Raw genomic sequence first — 22025 nt, 5'->3', positions numbered from 1 at the left:
CATGTAAGTCGGGGGAAGAGACCCGCCGGCCGTGGGATATAACCCATCTTCGGCCTTGCTATATTTAAGCCACCGGCTCTTGAGATGCATATATTTTTTGACAATGTATATACTATATAAAGTAATAAAGCAGGACCTCTTTCCTTTTTTCAACCTCAAAAGGTTATATGTCTTTTTGTCAGATGGTGGAAACAACCAACAGGGAGCAGATCATATTTGAATTCGGCTTTACCTTTGGTCCGGCTTATGATCATATCTGAATCTATCCATGGTCACTTGGGGGCTTCCTGTTCAAACATAGGTCGTATTCGAACCAAAGAGGACATAGCTGTCGATACCCACATGATCGGCATACTGCCAAACCTACTTGGGGGCTTCTTGATCATATTTGAATCATAGCTTAACCCCTTTGGGTCTGACGTGGATCATATATTGTCAGGACCCCGACTCAATGTCACATCGATCTAGCCGGTAACACCTCATATCACTTTGCGGCCTCACGCACGGTATCCCCACGGGTGTCGCCTTACCTTTGCCCGGAACCGTTTGCGCCTTTTGGCTCACGTATATGATAGTGTCGCTAGCATCCATATGATAAGGAGCCCGGGCTGACATGACTAGTCGTAAACCCAAAGTGGCACAGACTTACAGGGACAGGCATCCATGACCCAGCTTCGAACGTGTCGGTCATCAGCAAGTGGGTCCGGGCTGTAGCACTGGGCTAGCAGGACTCCGGTAAACCGGGCTGTAGCGGGCTAACAGGACTCCGGTACTCAAAGCGTGACATTTCCACGAAGGGACAGACACAGGAACGAAGAAGGACACATGCCGGCCAGCCTAAGTGTTCCAGAGCAGTAGCAAGCTACCATGGCTCAGCGGTAACACTAGGAGACATTTCCCGGTAAGAGAGGCTACTAAAGATAAACAACTAGGTGGTCAGATCCCACACATACCAAGCATTTCAATCATACACACAATATGCTCGATATGTGCAAATACAACGAAGCATCACAACATGACTCTATGACTCAAGTACTTTATTTAAGGCTCAGGGAGCCATACATAACATACACAAAGGTACGGGTCTCACGACCCAACATACAAGTCATACAGTCATACAAACCGGCAGCGGAAGTAACTTGTCTGAGTACAGACAACTAGTAAAATAAAAGAGGCTTGGAAAGCCTAACTATACTACGTGGTCCTTCACAAGCTCAGGGTCACCACCTGGGTCTTTAGCCTACTCGTTGATGTCAACGTCTACATAGAACCCATCAGAAGGGGTTGCAGTGTCTTCTGTAAAATGTAGATTATAGCAACATGAGTACAAAGGTACTCAGCAAGACTTACATCAGATCCTACATACATGCATATTATCAAGAAGGGTTGGTGGAGTTATTGCAGCAAGCCAGCTTTGACTCTTGGCTAGACTATCCTACGATACTCCAACTTGAAATGGTTTTGCGCACACGAGTCCACTACTCACCACTTCAATACACTACCGAGGATCCACCTCCGTCTTCCTACGGAAGAGCCATCTCGGCACTCACACTTATCTTGAGGCTTTTAACAGTTTCCATTTACTTGTCTATGAACTGTATAGGCAACCAAGTAGTCCTTTACCGCGGACGCGGCTATTCGAATAGATCATGTTAACCCTGCAGGGGTGTACTTCTTCATACAAGCTCTCACCACTTACCGTCGTTTACACGACATGTACTCGGCAACCTTCAAGCGGAAGCCCAACGTGGGTGTCGGCCACGACCTACCTAATCACCTAAGCCTCCAGTCCAGGTTTATCGCCTATCCAGGTTCCATCCGCAGGGAGTCTGGCCGAGGTTTCCCATACGGCCCCGAACGATGTGAACAGGGTTCCCGAGATACCTAACGGGTATTCGGTACACCGTGCCACGTACCTACCGCATCACAGCCCACCCCTACGGTCAGCGCTGTCCACGGCCTCCAGTAGGCTACAAACACCAGAAACTACTTGCAACTCCTGGACGGAGAACTAGGGTGAATAAGAAGCCGAGAGGGTCCATTGGTTTCGGGCCCAATGCATGGTAGTAGCTGATTCTTAAATCACACATACAGATCTCAGTGCTTAAGGTCGGCTTCAATGAAACAACCCACCATGTACTCCTACATGGCCTCTCATCGATACCTTTACCAAATCGTGTTCACCACACCACTCTCATTACCGACATAAACATTTCACTCTAGCCCATCACCCAGATGAACCAGACCTGACATGACTCTAAGCATAGCAGGCATAGCAAGGTAGGAACAACACATACATATGGCTCAAACAACTCCTACACATGCTAGTGGGTTTCATCTAGTTGCTGTGGCAATGACAGGTCATGCAGAGGAAATGGGTTCAACTACCGTAGCACACAGCAGTTTGAAACGCGTTGTCTTAATGCAGTAAAAGAGAGCAGGAGCGAGAACATGGGATTGTATCGATATGATCAAATGGTTGGTTGCTTGCCTGATGGTTCGATGCACTGATACGGTTCTTCGTTAGGGTAATCACGGTACTCCTCGGAGGCAGAACCTGTCGCAAAGTACACCGATACACAACCATCACCAAACAATGTGCAACAATATGATGCATGCATGAAACATGGCAATATGAGTGTGTTGGGCTAATGCAACTAAAGCCAGAAGGGTTTGAACAAATTTGAATCAAAGATTCAAATTTCAAACTCAAACATGGCCTTTTTAAGTGCTTTTCCTTGTTCTGCTTAAAACATCAATTTAACTTGTTTGATCATGCATGAAAATAGTACAGATGGATAGATTGGATTTTTCTGATCATTTTTCATATATAATTTGTCCAATTTGGAGTTACAGAATAAAAGTTATGAATTTTTGAAGTTTAAATAATATTCTGGAATTTCCTGATTTAATTTAAATCCAGAAATATGATTATTGCGCCAGCATGACGTCAGCATGACGTCAGTGGTCAACTGCGGCTGGCTGAGGTCAAACCTGACGTGTGGGGCCCACACGTCAGTGACAGGGGGGTTAAACAGAGTTAAATTAATCCTAATTACTAATTAGGGGCGCTGGGGCCCACTGGTCAGTGTCAGGGGGTTAACTAACAGTGGTTAGCGCTAATCCTAATTAGCTACAGGGCTGGGCCCACCTGTCAGGGACTCAGGGGGGTCCTGCCGTGGTCAAAGTGGGTCAAACCCACCGGCGACGTGACGCCGGCGAGGCCCGAGACGGCGGCGCGATGCGGGATCGCGCTACAGGGCACGGGCGAGGCTGTGCTTGGGCCGGCCAGCTGGATGGGCTGCACAGGGAGGAGCCCAGGTAAGCTTCTCCCTTTTATTTCTTTTCTGTTTTCTAATTTCTGACATTTGTTTTGATTTAAATAATATATTAAATCATTTATTTAACTTATGCCAATTTTTGCAGGGGCTAGATATATTATTCCAGAGCTCCTTTAGAAATGGCATAATATTTGGACCATATTTCATATATATAGAAATATATTTCCAATGCAAATATTTATGCCTTAATTCCAAATGCCCAAAATAAATGTCCATGAGCCACTAAAAATATTGGTTTGATTTTTATCTCTGTCCAATATTTTCAGAGAGCAACATGAGCATTTTCTTGGACCCTTTTGGAGAAATTTTTATTTGGATCATTTTCAAAATGATTCTGAGGGTTTCACAGATCCCCATTTCAAGTTAAATGGAATTTTAAACATGATGCACACACTCTAATGCATGACTAGCTAGGGTGTGACAACTCACCCCCACTCAAAAGAATCTCGTCCCGAGATTTGGGTTCCTCCGGGAAGAAGGCGGGATACTCAAGTCGAAGACGATCCTCCCTTTTCCAGGTTGCTTCATCCTCAGAATGGTGCGACCATTGTACTTTGAGGAACTTGATGTTCTGACGTCGGGTGATACGCTCGGCCTGATCGAGGATACGAATGGGGTACTCTCGATATGTAAGATTATCTTGGAGATCAAGCGTTTCGTGGTCCACTCCACGGATAGGATCCGAGAAGCAACGCCTGAGTTGAGAAACGTGGAAGACATCGTGGACTCTGGAGAGGTGCGGAGGTAGTTCCAACTGGTAGGCAACTTCTCCTCGTTTGGCGAGAATGCGAAAAGGTCCAATGTAACGAGGAGCCAATTTGCCTTTGATACCGAAACGATGGGTTCCCTTCAGAGGGGTGACCCGAAGATAAGCCTTCTCGTCAACCTCGAAAGTCATAGCCTTATGCTTTCGGTCATATTGACTCTTTTGACGGGATTGGGCTGTTTTCAACTTTTCACGAACGATGCGAACTTGTTCTTCTGCTTCCTGAATCATATCCGGGCCAAAGAATTGTCTTTCCCCGGTCTCTGACCAGTTAAGGGGTGTTCGACACCGTCGTCCATAGAGAACTTCAAAAGGGGCTTTACCCAAGCCAGATTGATAGCTGTTGTTGTAAGCGAATTCGGCAAATGGAAGGCACTTCTCCCAGTCCATTCCAAATGAGATAACAGAGGCTCGAAGCATGTCCTCTAGAATCTGGTTGACGCGTTCCACTTGACCACTCGACTGAGGGTGGAAAGCGGTGCTAAAGGAGAGACGAGTTCCCATAGCATTTTGGAAACTTTCCCAAAATCGAGAGGTGAAAAGACTTCCTCGATCCGAGTTAATTTCCAAAGGAACACCATGGAGGGACACTATTCGGGAGATGTATAAGTCTGCCAGCTGACTAGCGGTTATACTCTCACGAACAGGTAGGAAATGGGCTACTTTGGAAAGACGATCGACAACGACGAAGATAGCATTATTCCCTCTCTTGGTCCTGGGAAAACCGGTAATGAAATCCATACCAATTTTATCCCATTTCCATTCAGGAATAGCTAAGGGTTGAAGGGTGCCAGCAGGCCGTTGGTGCTCTGCTTTTACACGACGACAGACGTCGCGATTTGCAATATACTGAGCAATTTCTCTCTTCATCCTAGTCCACCAGAACCTCTGGCGTAGGTCCTGATACATCTTAGTGCTACCGGGATGAATGGTGAGAGGAGATTCATGAGCTTCCTTAAGGATCAAACGCCTCAGGTTTCGCACTTTGGGAACCACTAGTCGATTCCCGAAGTATACGACCCCTTGATCATTAATGGAGAAGCAATTCGCAATTCCTTTCTGAATGTTTCTTTTGATGCGGGAAATTCCCGGATCTACCTTCTGTGCTTTGATAATCTGGTCCGTAAGGGTAGGTTTTGCCACCAAGGTGGAAAGAAAACCTTGAGGAACAATGTGAAGGTTAAGCTTCTGAAATTCCTCATGGAGAAGCGGTTGACTTTGTTGTAACATCAGGTTGTTACAATAAGATTTACGACTTAGCGCATCAGCCATGACGTTGGCTTTCCCTGGGGTGTAGGTTATTCCTAAGTCGAAGTCTGTGATCAACTCAACCCAACGTCTTTGCCTGAGATTTAAATCCGGTTGGGTGAAAATGTACTTCAGGCTTTGGTGATCAGTGAATATTTCGCAACGATTACCGAGGAGGTAATGTCGCCAGGTCTTAAGTGCATAGACTACGGCTGCAAGCTCTAGATCATGAGTAGGATAATTCTCCTCATGTGGGTGCAATTGCCGTGAAGCGTAGGCAATTACATGTCGATCTTGCATGAGAATGCAACCTAGTCCTTGTCGCGAGGCGTCGCAGTAGATAACAAAGTCCTTAGAGAAGTCTGGCGGTACCAGTACGGGAGCAGAGGTCAGGCGTCTTTTCAGTTCCTGAAAGCTGTGCTCACATTGTGGAGTCCATTCGAACTTCTTATCTTTCTTGAGGAGTTCGGTTAGAGGTTTAGCAACTTTGGAGAAGTTTTCGACAAAGCGACGGCAATAGCTCGCTAAGCCTAGAAAACTCCGAACTTGCTTGACCGATTCAGGTGGAGTCCAATTAAGGACGGCTTGAACTCGCTCAGGGTTAACAGCAATACCTTTACCAGATATTACATGACCCAGATAGGTCACTTCTGACAACCAGAATTCACATTTAGAAAATTTGGCATAAAGGCGATGCTCTCGAAGTTTCTGCAACACTAGCCTTAGATGTTCGGCATGTTCTTCCTCGTTCTTGGAGTAGATGAGTATATCATCGAGGTAAACCACGACGAATTTATCCAAATACTCCATGAAGATTGAGTTCATTAACCGAGAAAAGGTGGCTGGAGCGTTGGTTAAACCGAAGGACATGACGGTGTACTCGTATTGCCCATAACGAGTAACAAAGGCCGTTTTAGGAATGTCCCCGTTTCTGATTTTGATTTGATGGTAGCCCAACCTCAAATCCATTTTGGAGAAGACTGAGGATCCAGCGAGCTGATCGTACAGGTCGTTGATCCTGGGAAGCGGATATTTGTTCTTGATTGTGACCAAATTGACAGGTCGGTAATCTACAACCATCCGGTCCGTACCATCCTTCTTCTTGATGAATAGGACGGGGCAAGCCCACGGAGACGAGCTAGGTCGGATGAAACCCTTTTTCAAGGACTCATCGAGTTGTTTCTTAAGCTCGGCTAGTTCTAGGGGTGCCATCTTATAAGGTCTTCTAGCAATCGGAACGGTTCCTGGAATGAGGTCTATTACGAACTCAACATCCCTGTCAGGTGGAACACCTGGCAATTCCTCTGGAAAGACATCCGGGAAGTCACGGACTACCGGAACGTCCTCAAGGTCTGGCAAGGGGCTGGCGTTAAGAGAATATAATTGTCGCTTGGCTATTCGGGTCAAGACATTGACTATCTTCCCCGAAGGATGGGTGAGCTGAACAGTCCTAGAGAAGCAATCAATTTTGGCTTGATGAGCTGACATCCAGTCCATACCCAAAATGATATTAATATCTGAAGATTTAAGGGCTATTAAAGAGGCAAGGAAAACAAGTCTGTCGACTTGGATTTCATTTTCATGGCTTACTCTAGAAGTTTGCCATTTGGATCCCGGAGTTTGAATTACCATAGAGGTTGGCATATCACCGAATGCGACGTTATGCAAGCGAGCATAGTTTTCAGATATAAAAGAATGAGAGGCTCCTGTATCGAAAAGAACAGATGCCGGGTGGCAATTAACAAGAAGCGTACCGAGAACGACGTTGGGATCCTCTTGAGCTTCTTCGGCAGAGATACAGTTGACATGGCCACGTGAAGCGGTGACCGGCTTGGCGTGGAATATTTTTCCTGTCGGCTTGCCACGGCCAACAGCTTTAGCAGACTGGTTGGGGTTGGTCTGGGGGCACTCACGCATATAGTGACCAGATTCCCCACACTTGAAACAAGTCACGGAACTGGTACGTGGAGGAGCATTGTTAGTTGGACCCCCATAGGGCTTGGCTGGAGCAGACTGTTGAAGGGGCGAGGCGCCTGGAAGGATGGCCTCGGTGTGAACCTGGGTGGCAGGGCGGTGTTGGGTACCCACACGCGGCGCTTCTGAGGACCAGCACCGGATGAGGAACCCATGTCACGGCCATGCTTGCGTGTTGCGTCATAGTCAGTCTGACCAGTTTCAGCACTGATGGCTTTGTTGACAAGTTTCTGAAAAGATGTGCACTCATGCAGACGGAGGTCGCGGCGAAGCTCAGGACTAAGGCCCTTACGGAACCTTGCTTGCTTCTTGGCATCAGTAGACACTTCTTCAGTTGCATATCGTGCGAGATTACCAAACTCCCTGCTGTAAGCATCCACAGAAAGTCGGCCTTGGGTGAAACTGCAAAATTCTTCACGTTTACGGTCCATGAGACCCTCCGGAATGTGATGTTCACGGAAAGCCTCACTGAACTCAGACCAAGTAGTGACATGGCCCGCTGGGCGCATAGCTCCATAATTCTCCCACCACAGACTGGCAGGGCCTTCAAGATGATATGCAGCAAAGGTGACCTTGTCAGCCTCCGCTACCAGCGCGGAACGCAGTTTGTGAGAGATACTGCGAAGCCAGTCATCAGCGTCGAGAGGCTCGACGGAGTGGTGGAACGTGGGTGGATGCAATTTGATGAAATCACTGAGTGACACCACGTTAATCCTCTGATGGTGTGCTGTGTTCTGTTCAATACGCTCCAACAAACGGTTGGTCTCCCGCTTGTTTCTCTCAGCTTCCATCATAACCTCGGCTAGTGAAGGAGGATGAGGCAGATTTACATCCCTGGCTTCACTGCCTTCGGCCTACTCTTGAGAAGCAGGGTTAGCGCGCGTGTTGACCATCCTAGGAAAACAAGACAATGATTTAGTCAGGATGATAAAATTCCGACATAGGGTAAAAATGTAAGGAATAACTCGAAATGCAAGATGATCATCCGTATGACATGGTAGATACAGAAACTGCTGCTTTATTCCATCGTCATACACACCATACAGGGTTTAGTACAAGACCGAACAAGTACTATTTCGGTGAAAGAGGATTACATCTCATCGAAGGCATCCCAAGCTCCTATACATTATTTTTCTACACCTCCGGAAAGAGTACAACTAGGTCATATCCCACGAGTCACGCGGGACGATAGAAGACACAGCTAGTGCGAACTAGTGATACTACTGCTAACTCAGACCGATCCGTAGTAGTCCTCGTAGAAGTCACCTCCATAGCCTGGAAGCTCAACATGATCATCCGGAAACAGACGATCTCGCGGAGCTTGTGGACCATAGGGGCTAGGATGAGGCCTTGGACCAACAGACGGTGGCCTGCGGGGACCGCGAGGTGGGGTGATGCCTCCTACATCACGCCAAACCATCACGTCTGGCAGAGCAGATCTCACAGGATAGAGATCGCGCATATCTGAATATCCAGCTTGCACCGCCGGTGCGAACCGAGTCAAAGTGGCCCAGTGGTCAGCACGGGTATTGAAGAGCTCTAACCTCAAGGCCCGATTTTCACGGTCCTTATCCTCGAGCATCTCAGCAGTGGTGCGAGTCCGTGAATCCTCCTGAGTGGTGTCAGCATAAATAGCCTCGAGATACCCTTGTGCTCCCGGAAGTGATCCTGGCATATACCGGAAATCAGAGTCCCGAAATATACCAGATCTGACTCGCATAATGGTCATCATAGAGTAGGCGGCGTCCTGCACAGCCATCTCAATAGTAACCCCGAGTCCATAGGAGCAGTGAAGAGGCTCGGTGGATCCAGGATAAGATGGAAATATCCTGACAGTGCAGAGATACTGGCTTTGATTAAAATCTCGGAATTGCTCTTCGACCGTGTACTCAGGATACCAGCGGTATCCAGCCTCAGTCATTACCCTGACCAACTTGGCAGTATGGCCGGGTACATCTAGGCATCGAGTCAGGCGAACCACTTGATTGAGGTCGCGAGTGGCCATCTGAAAGCGCAATCATAATGCAAAGGCATTAGAATTTCTAGCGAAATTTTGGTAGCATAACAGCTGTAAATGCTCAAGAAGGATTTTGAGACATTTGACAAAGGATTTCATACACACTCAACATCATCATATCAAAGTTCTGAATCCATTCTAACAACATAATGTGGTAGTAAAACTGAACTAGGCTTGAATCCATCAAACTTATAAGGTACTACTGATTAGTAACACGTGATCCTAATAGAGAGAACAGACCCTAATTCCTTATCCCCCGGTGGAAGAATGGACTGACTCAGATCAGAATGGCATAAGATAAAGGAGTAAAAAGAGCCTTACGTTCCATCCCACAAACAATTCCCCTACATATAACTAAAGAATTTCTAGACTCAACATCGACCAGTTTGGCTTGGAGAACCGACAGGCAGTCCAGCTCTGATGCCAACGCTGTCAGGACCCCGACTCAATGTCACATCGATCTAGCCGGTAACACCTCATATCACTTTGCGGCCTCACGCACGGTATCCCCACGGGTGTCGCCTTACCTTTGCCCGGAACCGTTTGCGCCTTTTGGCTCACGTATATGATAGTGTCGCTAGCATCCATATGATAAGGAGCCCGGGCTGACATGACTAGTCGTAAACCCAAAGTGGCACAGACTTACAGGGACAGGCATCCATGACCCAGCTTCGAACGTGTCGGTCATCAGCAAGTGGGTCCGGGCTGTAGCACTGGGCTAGCAGGACTCCGGTAAACCGGGCTGTAGCGGGCTAACAGGACTCCGGTACTCAAAGCGTGACATTTCCACGAAGGGACAGACACAGGAACGAAGAAGGACACATGCCGGCCAGCCTAAGTGTTCCAGAGCAGTAGCAAGCTACCATGGCTCAGCGGTAACACTAGGAGACATTTCCCGGTAAGAGAGGCTACTAAAGATAAACAACTAGGTGGTCAGATCCCACACATACCAAGCATTTCAATCATACACACAATATGCTCGATATGTGCAAATACAACGAAGCATCACAACATGACTCTATGACTCAAGTACTTTATTTAAGGCTCGGGGAGCCATACATAACATACACAAAGGTACGGGTCTCACGACCCAACATACAAGTCATACAGTCATACAAACCGGCAGCGGAAGTAACTTGTCTGAGTACAGACAACTAGTAAAATAAAAGAGGCTTGGAAAGCCTAACTATACTACATGGTCCTTCACAAGCTCAGGGTCACCACCTGGGTCTTTAGCCTACTCGTTGATGTCAACGTCTACATAGAACCCATCAGAAGGGGTTGCAGTGTCTTCTATAAAATGTAGATTATAGCAACATGAGTACAAAGGTACTCAGCAAGACTTACATCAGATCCTACATACATGCATATTATCAAGAAGGGTTGGTGGAGTTATTGCAGCAAGCCAGCTTTGACTCTTGGCTAGACTATCCTACGATACTCCAACTTGAAATGGTTTTGCGCACACGAGTCCACTACTCACCACTTCAATACACTACCGAGGATCCACCTCCGTCTTCCTACGGAAGAGCCATCCTCGGCACTCACACTTATCTTGAGGCTTTTAACAGTTTCCATTTACTTGTCTATGAACTGTATAGGCAACCAAGTAGTCCTTTACCGCGGACGCGGCTATTCGAATAGATCATGTTAACCCTGCAGGGGTGTACTTCTTCATACACGCTCTCACCACTTACCGTCGTTTACACGACATGTACTCGGCAACCTTCAAGCGGAAGCCCAACGTGGGTTCGGCCACGACCTACCTAATCACCTAAGCCTCCAGTCCAGGTTTATCGCCTATCCAGGTTCCATCCGCAGGGAGTCCGGCCGAGGTTTCCCATACGGCCCCGAATGATGTGAACAGGGTTCCCGAGATACCTAACGGGTATTCGGTACACCGTGCCACGTACCTACCGCATCACAGCCCACCCCTACGGTCAGCGCTGTCCACGGCCTCCAGTAGGCTACAAACACCAGAAACTACTTGCAACTCCTGGACGGAGAACTAGGGTGAATAAGAAGCCGAGAGGGTCCATTGGTTTCGGGCCCAATGCATGGTAGTAGCTGATTCTTAAATCACACATACAGATCTCAGTGCTTAAGGTCGGCTTCAATGAAACAACCCACCATGTACTCCTACATGGCCTCTCATCGATACCTTTACCAAATCGTGTTCACCACACCACTCTCATTACCGACATAAACATTTCACTCTAGCCCATCACCCAGATGAACCAGACCTGACACGACTCTAAGCATAGCAGGCATAGCAAGGTAGGAACAACACATACATATGGCTCAAACAACTCCTACACATGCTAGTGGGTTTCATCTAGTTGCTGTGGCAATGACAGGTCATGCAGAGGAAATGGGTTTAACTACCGTAGCACACAGCAGTTTGAAACGCGTTGTCTTAATGCAGTAAAAGAGAGCAGGAGCGAGAACATGGGATTGTATCGATATGATCAAATGGTTGGTTGCTTGCCTGATGGTTCGATGCACTGATACGGTTCTTCGTTAGGGTAATCACGGTACTCCTCGGAGGCAGAACCTGTCGCAAAGTACACCGATACACAACCATCACCAAACAATGTGCAACAATATGATGCATGCATGAAACATGGCAATATGAGTGTGTTGGGCTAATGCAACTAAAGCCAGAAGGGTTTGAACAAATTTGAATCAAAGATTCAAATTTCAAACTCAAACATGGCCTTTTAAAGTGCTTTTCCTTGTTCTGCTTAAAACATCAATTTAACTTGTTTGATCATGCATGAAAATAGTACAGATGGATAGATTGGATTTTTCTGATCATTTTTCATATATAATTTGTCCAATTTGGAGTTACAGAATAAAAGTTATGAATTTTTGAAGTTTAAATAATATTCTGGAATTTCCTGATTTAATTTAAATCCAGAAATATGATTATTGCGCCAGCATGACGTCAGCATGACGTCAGTGGTCAACTGCGGCTGGCTGAGGTCAAACCTGACGTGTGGGGCCCACACATCAGTGACAGGGGGGTTAAACAGAGTTAAATTAATCCTAATTACTAATTAGGGGCGCTGGGGCCCACTGGTCAGTGTCAGGGGGTTAACTAACAGTGGTTAGCGCTAATCCTAATTAGCTACAGGGCTGGGCCCACCTGTCAGGGACTCAGGGGGGGTCCTGCCGTGGTCAAAGTGGGTCAAACCCACCGGCGACGTGACGCCGGCGAGGCCCGAGACGGCGGCGCGATGCGGGATCGCGCTACAGGGCACGGGCGAGGCTGTGCTTGGGCTCGTTGGAGAGCCCTTGCTCCCGCGCGTCGAACGGTGGTGGTGGCCGGGCCTGAGGTGGCCGGAGTCGTCGACGGCGAGCTCGTGAGCGGCGGCCGGAGTTCGGGTGCGGTCGGAGTCGGCGTTGCAGGGTGTTTGGGGAGGCGTTGGTGCGTGCTGCGTGCTCCTAGTGAGGCGTGGAGCATGATAGTGTGCTCGGTTGGGCGCTACGGTGACCGTGGCCACGACGGCGACATCGCCGGCGGCGTGGAGCTCTCGGCCAAGGTGGGGCTAAGGCCTAGAGGTCGAAAGAGACCCGGGAAGAAGGGGGAAACGACTCGGGGGCTCACCGCGGTTGCAGTGGGCGTCGAAGCGGGCTCGGGGACGCGCTGGAGACGGCGAATTCGTCGGCGACGGTGGTCGGAGCCCGAAGAGGGGAACGGCGGCGTGACGGCGATGCAGAGCTTCCGGAGACCCGTGGAGCGGTGGGGAGGAAGAGGAGGTCGAGGCGGAGCTCCTGAGCTAGTCGGGGGAGTGAGGGGTGGCCGGAGATGGCTGCTATGGCGAACGGCGGCGACGGTGGTGTTCGGCCGTGTGAGAGAGAGAGCGAGGGAGAGGAGGGGAGAGCCGGGGGAGAGTGAGAGAGAGCAGGGGGGAGGCGTGGCGTCGTCCAGGGCAACGAGCGAGGAGGGGAGGGCAGGCAAGCAGGGAGAGAGGTGGCGTGGCGCGGTGGCGGGCGCGCGCGCCGGCCACACTCCCTCCCTCTGTCGGGACGAAGACGACAGAGGAGGGAGGCGGGCTGGGCCGCCTGCTGGCTGGGCCGGCCAACTGGATGGGCTGCACAGGGAGGAGCCCAGGTAAGCTTCTCCCTTTTATTTCTTTTTTCTATTTTCTAATTTCTGACATTTGTTTTGATTTAAATAATATATTAAATCATTTATTTAACTTATGCCAATTTTTGCAGGGGCTAGATATATTATTCCAGAGCTCCTTTAGAAATGGCATAATATTTGGACCATATTTCATATATATAGAAATATACTTCCAATGCAAATATTTATGCCTTAATTCCAAATGCCCAAAATAAATGTCCATGAGCCACTAAAAATATTGGTTTGATTTTTATCTCTGTCCAATATTTTCAGAGAGCAACATGAGCATTTTCTTGGACCCTTTTGGAGAAATTTTTATTTGGATCATTTTCAAAATGATTCTGAGGGTTTCACAGATCCCCATTTCAAGTTTCTGATGAAAGAGTAAACATGATGCAACACTCTAATGCATGACTAGCTAGGGTGTGACATATATGAATCAGCGTCATTAAACAAATCTTATGGTCACTTGGGGGCTTCCTGTTCAAACATAGGTCGTATTTCGAACCAAAGAGAACATAGCTGTCGGTACCCACTTGATCGGCATCGCCAAGCCACTGGGGGCTATATGATCGTATCCGAATCTTAGCTTAACCCCTTTGGAACGGTTTACTGATCGCATTCGAATCAGAAGCCTATAAATTATTTTGACTATCTTGAGACTTTGGGAAAACATTATGAGATGTTTTTTGTCTTTACGGTTTAATATTGGTCACACCAAGTTGTTAAGTACCAGGTGAGCATCAAATAAGCAGGAAAGGTTATCAAGGGATTGCAGGCATGCTATTATGTGTATGCTTAGCAACAATATAGTTGTAAACTAGCCTGTGTAGGGTGCCTTTGGTTCGTTTCTGGGTTACAAATACCTTATAGTTGTAAACCGCCAAGGGAGTTTTGTTTGTTTTATGTGCAGGATAAGACAAGCAAATTTAACATCAGGTAGGAAAACGGTCAACATAAGCTAGAAGTATATAGCAATGGCGGCTTATGAAAGTGTTAAGCGCCATAAACATGCGCGAAGGCATGACAAAGTTGAGAGGTTTTTCTACCCTATTACAGGATTCCCCGAGTCTGAATAAATGAACCATTGTTTTTTTACAAAGCATCTGGCGATTTACTCCTTCGGCGGGCTTGAAGCCTCCGGGTTATCCTTCTCCGCTTCTCCGTCGGCTGTTTTGTCCTGGAAAGTTGATGAGGCCCGGTCAATGCCGCTCAAGGCTTCAAACTCAGCTTCATCATCTATTAAACCAGTTGGATCCACTTCAGGGGCAAAAGTATGCTTACGAATCGGAGGGATCAGGATGATTTGATCATATGGAGTGTTTGGAATTCTCCGGTTCTCACTGTCGTAAGCCGACACATACTTGCTAAGGTCAGTATCATTTCCAATAAGGGTTGCCACGGGATGTATGGCTTTGACCCAGGCGGTGAAGTCATGGTCGTCAAAGGCAGTGCCATCCTCCTTCAGACTTGGGTACCCAAGGGCAAGGTCGGTCGGGTCTAGTTCTGGGAGCCATGCTTTAGCCCGGCTCAATGCGGCTACGGCTCCGGCTCTTGAGGACGCCCGCCTTAAATCTTGGATCCGCTGAGGAAGAAAAGCGAGGCTCTTCAATACGTCTTGCAGAAGGTGGGGATGTGGAGTTGATAAAGCTACAACGGCCAAGGCACGTTGTGACCCGGAGTATAGCTATTCCACTAAGGTGTAAACTGCTTTAAGCTTGACCGGTATGTTTTGCTTTAAGTTGGTACTCCTGGGGCCTGTATGAGAACAAGTACAACAGTCAGTCGGAAGTAACTATTACAATAGTTATTGTAAGGTTACAAGGTTGGAAGTTTTGCACGATAACTTACCGAAGATGGCTGAAACCATTTGAGATATCTGCCGTTTTAAGTCGGACAGCTCGGTTCTTGCTTCTGTGAGAGATGTTTCTGCTGTTTCGGCCCGAGTTACTAGGGAAGCCTTCTCATCAGCCCAAGTTTTCTTCTCCGACTCAAATTTCTTCTTCAGTTTATCATTTTCAGAGACGCTAAATTCAAATTTGGAGTTAGCCTTCTGAGTCTCAAGTTCTTGAGTTTCTAGACGGCTCTTCAGAACATCAAGCTCCGATTCAAACTGACTTCTGGCAGCTTGCATTGACACCAGGTTATGGTAAGGATTATAGTAAGGTGACATTCAAGTCCCAAGCACTTTACAAGTAAAGATACTTGGCACTTGGGGGCTAATGTATGCTGAATAATTTTAAACCTTATCCTCCTGGGTCACACATATTAAGTCTCAAGCACCTTGCAAGTAAAGATACTTGACACTTGGGGACTAATGTATATTACAAAATTTACAACTATCATGTTGTAACCGGGTTAAATATAATCTCTTTGAACCGGTTCAATTAATAAGTAAAGCAGATTTCTAAGTCTACAGCATATTTATTCATAAGCAATAGACTTGGGGGCTGGTACAGTATGTAATACTCACGTAAAAAATATAAGTTATACCTCAGATTTGTGTTGTATTTGTTTTACCATGTCAATTTCCAGGTCACGGCTATTACGCACTTGATTTAGATAGCCTGAGACTATATCACCAATGCTTAAGTGAGTATAATCAGTAATGTCCTGCTTGGCTTTCCGGCGTTCGACAAGTTCTTCCTTGGCGGAACACTTGGCAAGGACAGTAGGCCGCCCTAGTTCAACAAACTGAGACCTCACAATCTCAACTTCCGGTTCATTTATCTTGACCGGGCTAGGAATCTTCGGGTCATCTGTGTCGAGAGTATCCTCAGCAGATGGATTAAAGGTTGGCCCTAGAATATCAGAAGCCGGATCAGGCGGCGGCTGATGGATAGAGTTGTTTGGAGCAGACCCATTAATCGCCGGTACAGTCACAATCGGATCTTGGGACGGCTTATTCTTCTTCGCCCTCTTGCTGGGTTTCACTTGCATGCTGTTAACAAAGGCAAAAGGATGAATACGCAAGCATGGGTAAAATAAAAGTTCAAGGTACATAAGGTTACATTACCAGGGAGCAGTTTTGAAAGCCGGCATGTTTGACTGCATGGATTCACCGGAAGAAGGAGAGGTATCCTGATAATTGGAGTCAGACAAATTAAGAGGATGACGAATTAATCCCGCTAAAGGTAAGATGGAACGTAAATCGGAGATAACCTTAGTCCAACGTTTCCTGGTTATGTCAGGTAAGCTGGAGGAGAGTTCCGTATCCTTGTTGTTCCGGGTCTGCCTCCGGTTCTCAAGTTGTTGTTTCTTCAAAATAAATTGAGGATCTTGATAAGCAAGAGCATCTGAAAATCTTACTTTCCGGGTCACCCTTCGGATCTTTTGCTTTGGCAAAGGTTCTGAGTCGGAGGATATTATAGTTACCTCTTCATTGGCCGCTTGACTGTTCCCTGTGTCTTCCTGGAGAGATAGAGTGTCAACAAAGTAATGACAAAGAAGTCAGGAGAGTTAAAGGATTACCTCTTCTTCATCAGAAGTGTCGTCTAATTTGAATAAATCTGAGGCGCTAGGTTTCTTATTCCTTGAAGTTCCTGCGGTGGAGGTTTTCCTTTCAGCTCTTTTGGCTGCTCTGGCTTGTTTTGCTGCTTCATGGTTATATTTGGCCTTCCAAAAGTGATCATCAGCCTGTGAAAAATGATAGGAGGTTATAAGTAAAGGCAAGGTATAATATAAAATATTCATCAGAGGTTGGTGACTTACAGCAGGAGCTAGGGTTTTCTAACAAAAGGGGAGTAAGCCAAAGGCATTACTTATCACCGTACCTTCTTTCAACAATGACTGGGTCGTCGCCTCTACCACATCTTCTGGCAAGTCATCGGAGCTATGATGCATTGGGTCATCCTTTTCGCCGGAATAAGTGCACATTAAACCGGGTCGGCGGCTTAATGGAAGTATTCGCCAGGTAACCTAGACTCGGACTAAGTCGATGCCATCTAGGCCATTTCCCAGAAGAGCTTTGATTCTTCTAATGGTAGGAGCAAGTGGCAGACGTTCAACAGCAGTTAACTTATCCGGCAGCGGGTGGTTGGACTCAAGGCGCAGGGCGCGGAAGCCGGGCAAAGGGTTTTCCTCAGCCGGAGAAGTATCCTGGAAGTAGAACCACGTCTGGTTCCACTCCTTTGGATGACTCGGTAGTTCAGCATAAGGGAAAAGACAGTCTCTTCGCCGTTGAATTAAGATACCACCAAGTTCAAGACTGGGCCCATTGGCACGTTCATTCTGCCGGTTTAAGTAGAACAGTTCTCTGAATAATGGGATATTAGGTTCTTCTCCAAGATACACCTCGTAGAAGATTTGGAAGTTGCAGATATTTGACACAGAGTTGGGTCCGATGTCTTAGGGTCTGAAATCAAAGAAATGCAACACATCCCTAAAGAATTTTGAACCGGTCGGAGCAAAGCCTCGGGTCATGTGACTGGTGAATATGATTATTTTCCCTTTTTTGGGTAGAGGTTTCTCCTCCGACGGATTAGGAGCACGATAGGACATGATTTCCTTCTTGGGCAGATGGCCGGATTTCACGAAGTCAGCCAAGATACTCTCTGTGACAGTGGACTTAACCCAGTTGCAGGTCACAGGAGCTTTAGTAGCCTTAGGAGCCATGACAACAATTAGCCTATGGAAAAATAAGAAGATCCGGTTCAATTTTAACCCGGGAGAATATCCTCAATTATTCAAGGTGGCGGCTTAATGAGGGGCCTAATGATATAAGGATGACTGTGCAACAATATTTAAGCCGCTACAGGTATCAAGCGCAGTTCAAAAATTTCAGGTCGTGAGGCGCAATTAAGGTTCTGTGTCATTTATTTAAGCCGGACACCTTGACAGTTGTGTTTAAGGGCATTTACCAAAAAGAAGTTTTCAGGGTGATAAAAACAAGTTTCACAGATGATAGTTGTTACTCTGGATCAAAATATTGCTCTGAAAGGAAAAAATTTCTAGACCTAAAAACAGGGCAGAGGAGTTCATACACTCAAAGAGGGTTTCCAAACAAGGGAAATGAGATCTATTTCTAGGCAATATCAACACAAACAAGTACCGCGGCAGTTCTACATAGTTTTTACGATCTAAACAGAGCATTGGAGGTAAGAACTAGCAAGGGTTTGCGTCGGGCGGTGATGAACGCCGATGAACTCGGTAAAGTCTCAATGCAGATCTAAGAAAGGGAAGTAGAAGAACTCACGGAGGCAGACGAGCTGTGGAGGTTCTCCGTCGATCTCTGGTCAGAGTCAGGTTGATGCAGCGGCCCGAGTCGGTAAAGACGAGGGGGTCGACGGCGGCGGCGGTGGAGCTCGAGAGGAAGAAGAGGAAGAGGACGACTAAGAGGAGGAGGAGTGAAAGACCTAAGTCGCTCTATTTATAAAGGAAGACTGATCGAGATGGCGCGAGAAACGAGGAGACCAAAACATCATTATCCAGCGGCCCCGATGCCTCGATTCTCTGGATGGTCAGTAAAGGCAAAGATCCGTTGGAAGATATGACGGAGTAAAAATAAGTTTTATTGAAGATGACGTCACGAAGACTTAACCCGGATCCAGATGATAACGTCATGGTGGGTTAAAACCTCATGCAAGACAAAGGACTAAGGATAGTACCATGAGGTATTTTAAGATTGACATGAACAGGTTCAAATCAATTTGGGGCCTAATGTTGGGGATATAACTATTTGAGTAAGCTGCCCAGGAGGGGCCGGGTTACATAAAGAAGACTACCAGAGAGAAGGCCCAAGACCAAAGCATGAAGATGGCGGTTCATAAGAGGGCTTAAAGCCCACAGGCGACTTAAGGCCCGTTGTAGTAAACCGCCATAATGGTATGACTTGTATCATAAGGTAGTTTTAACTAGTCACCGAGCTGGACACTGTTATAAGCCGGCCGGGACTCTGTAGGCCACAGGGCGTCAACCCGTGTATATAAGGGGACGACCTGCTGGCGGCTTAGGGCAGGAAACAACTCATCGAGAACCGGGCATAGCATATCTCGCTCCCTGGTCATCGAAACATCAATACCAACCCAACTAGACGTAGGCCTTACCTTCACCGTAAGGGGTCGAACTAGTATAAACCCTCTCGTGTCCTTTGTCCCGATTAACCCCTTCAAGCTTCCTAGTTGCGATGGCTCCACAACTAAGTCCTTTCACGAGGACATCTGACGTGACAATTCCACGACAGTTTGCTAGGAAGGGTGAAAAAGGTTAGAGGCTGACATGGCAATTTGGGAGGCTTGAAGAGTAAATGATAGGTAGCACAGCATAGCGATAGAACGAAGCAACTAGCATATCAATGATAGTAGTGAGATCCAGGGTAGCGGTCATCTTGCCTGGAATCCCGCAAGGAAGAAGAACAAGTCCATGAAGAATATGAAGCCACGTAGATGAACCAAGCGTAGACGAACCAAGCGTAAACGAACGAATCCTCACGATCGCAACGAAACAGGAACTAACGAGAAGGAGCACAAGCGGAAAGAAACAAACAACATGATAAACACACAACACATAAACATGCCATGATGCTCAACCAAGAATGATGCATGACAAGGCTACATGCAGCTACTCATGGCAAGAGATGATGCAAATAAGAACAACACATCAAAGCAAGCTTAAATGAGGCCGGAAACGACATATAACAAATCCGGTAAGTCCTCATATGCAAATTTAGAAATTGGTCCAGAACTGAATAAACCTTATTTTCAAGTTATTAAACAGCAAGTTAAGATGCACAAAGATGATCTACATGAAATTTTAGTCAAGTTACATATAAAGTTCAATTAGTTCGTAGCTACGGCCTAGAAGATATGGGCAAAACAAGTTAAACATGGCATTGATGCAAAATGCATTAAAACATCAAGAAAACACCTCAAAACAAGGATGCAACAATATAATATGAAACTACATGCAATTCTAAGCAAGTTTCATATAGAGCACACTCAAAACGGAGCAACGGTGCAACACATACACTCCAAACAAGTCATAACAACAATCTGTCCAAAACAGCAACTAGGCATCTTACAAGCATCATGAAGATATGCTACAACACCCCAACATGAAACAAAAAGGCATGGACATGATGTACAGGTAAAGCACGACAAAACATGAACACTGAGCTATCTCCAGAAATAACTAGAACATGCTCAAAAGGACATGGCAAGATTGCAAATAATAACAGTTTCACAGACTTGACAGAAATCACTGGACATGGCAGAAATAACATCAGGTTGCAATGTTTAGAGCTATCAAACAACATGCTACAGGAATTATCATGGCAAACAAAGGCATGGCATGCTAATACTAAAAGCACTTAACAATACTTTCTTACTGAACTTATACCAAAGATCAACAGAAAAGATGATAGGATCCATGCAAACATGGCAAATGATAAGACAGATTCAGAAAAATAGTACATGGCAGGAACAACAATAAGTAGGCATGTTGGTGAGCTTGTACAACTCACCACAGAGTAATACATGGCTTGACAAGGTAATCAACAGTAAGTAGACATGTTTATGAAGCTAATAATGGCAAGAACAAGTTCATAGGGTGCACGGATCACTAGAAAAACTCATGGCAGAGCTGAACTTAATGTTAACAGGCTGACAGCAACATTATTTAGCAATTTGAGAGCAAGTTTACGACAATCTACTACAGGCTATAAATGCAAGCAAGGCCATGGATGCATAGAGCATGACATGTATAACAAAACATCCTTAGTGAACATCTCCAGATTATGTATATAATGACTTATAGCAGCAGGTTTATATAGCAACATGATATAGCAGTTTCAGCCTAGCAAAACAGTAATAACAAGTACCCTACTTCACAAGCTTGATGCATTCACTACAAGACTCACAAAAATACATGGATTACACCTCTGTAAAGATGGCATGACATAGTTCAAAATACATGTAGAGCTCAAGCTCATAGGATGCACACAAAAAATGCAACGAAAATGACAAAACATCAAGTTATAATAGTTTCAGCAGGTTAACATCATATAGCACTCTTGCAATGATGATAATGGCATCAAGATGGACTCAAAAAATCATGGCACAATGGAATGTAATGAAGAGCATCTCTCAGTGAACATTTTGATATATTATATGCACAAATTAGAGGTACACGCAAGAAGTTATGGCATGACGAATAATGCACCAGAATGTTAAAAACTCAGGGACTTGGACGAAATTTACCTCCCAAAAACGGATCTAGGGTTTCGGGGCACGCGGATCGTGGTTCGCCGGCATCTACGTCGGAGTTGGCCGGAGAGGAGGAAGGAGGCCGGAGAGGTGTCGGAGAGGTCGGGGACGCGGCGCTCCGGGCCGGATCGGGCCGGATCTGGCTGGATCCCTGCAGGGGCGGCGCGGTGGTGGCGGTGGCCAGTGACGGGAGGGGGCACGGGGTCGGCAGCGCTAGGGGGCACCAGAGTGGTGGCGGCACGGCGCTGGGGCAGCGCCGGCAAGAGCTGGCGGGGACGTCGCGACACGAGGAGCCGGCGGCGGCCGGAGCAACGACGCCGGGCGACGGCGGAGACCTCCGCGGGCG

The sequence above is a fragment of the Triticum dicoccoides genome, chromosome 1B (assembly GCF_002162155.2).
Source record: "Triticum dicoccoides isolate Atlit2015 ecotype Zavitan chromosome 1B, WEW_v2.0, whole genome shotgun sequence".
Lineage (NCBI taxonomy): Eukaryota > Viridiplantae > Streptophyta > Magnoliopsida > Poales > Poaceae > Triticum > Triticum dicoccoides.
This window is presented reverse-complemented; position numbering follows the sequence as displayed.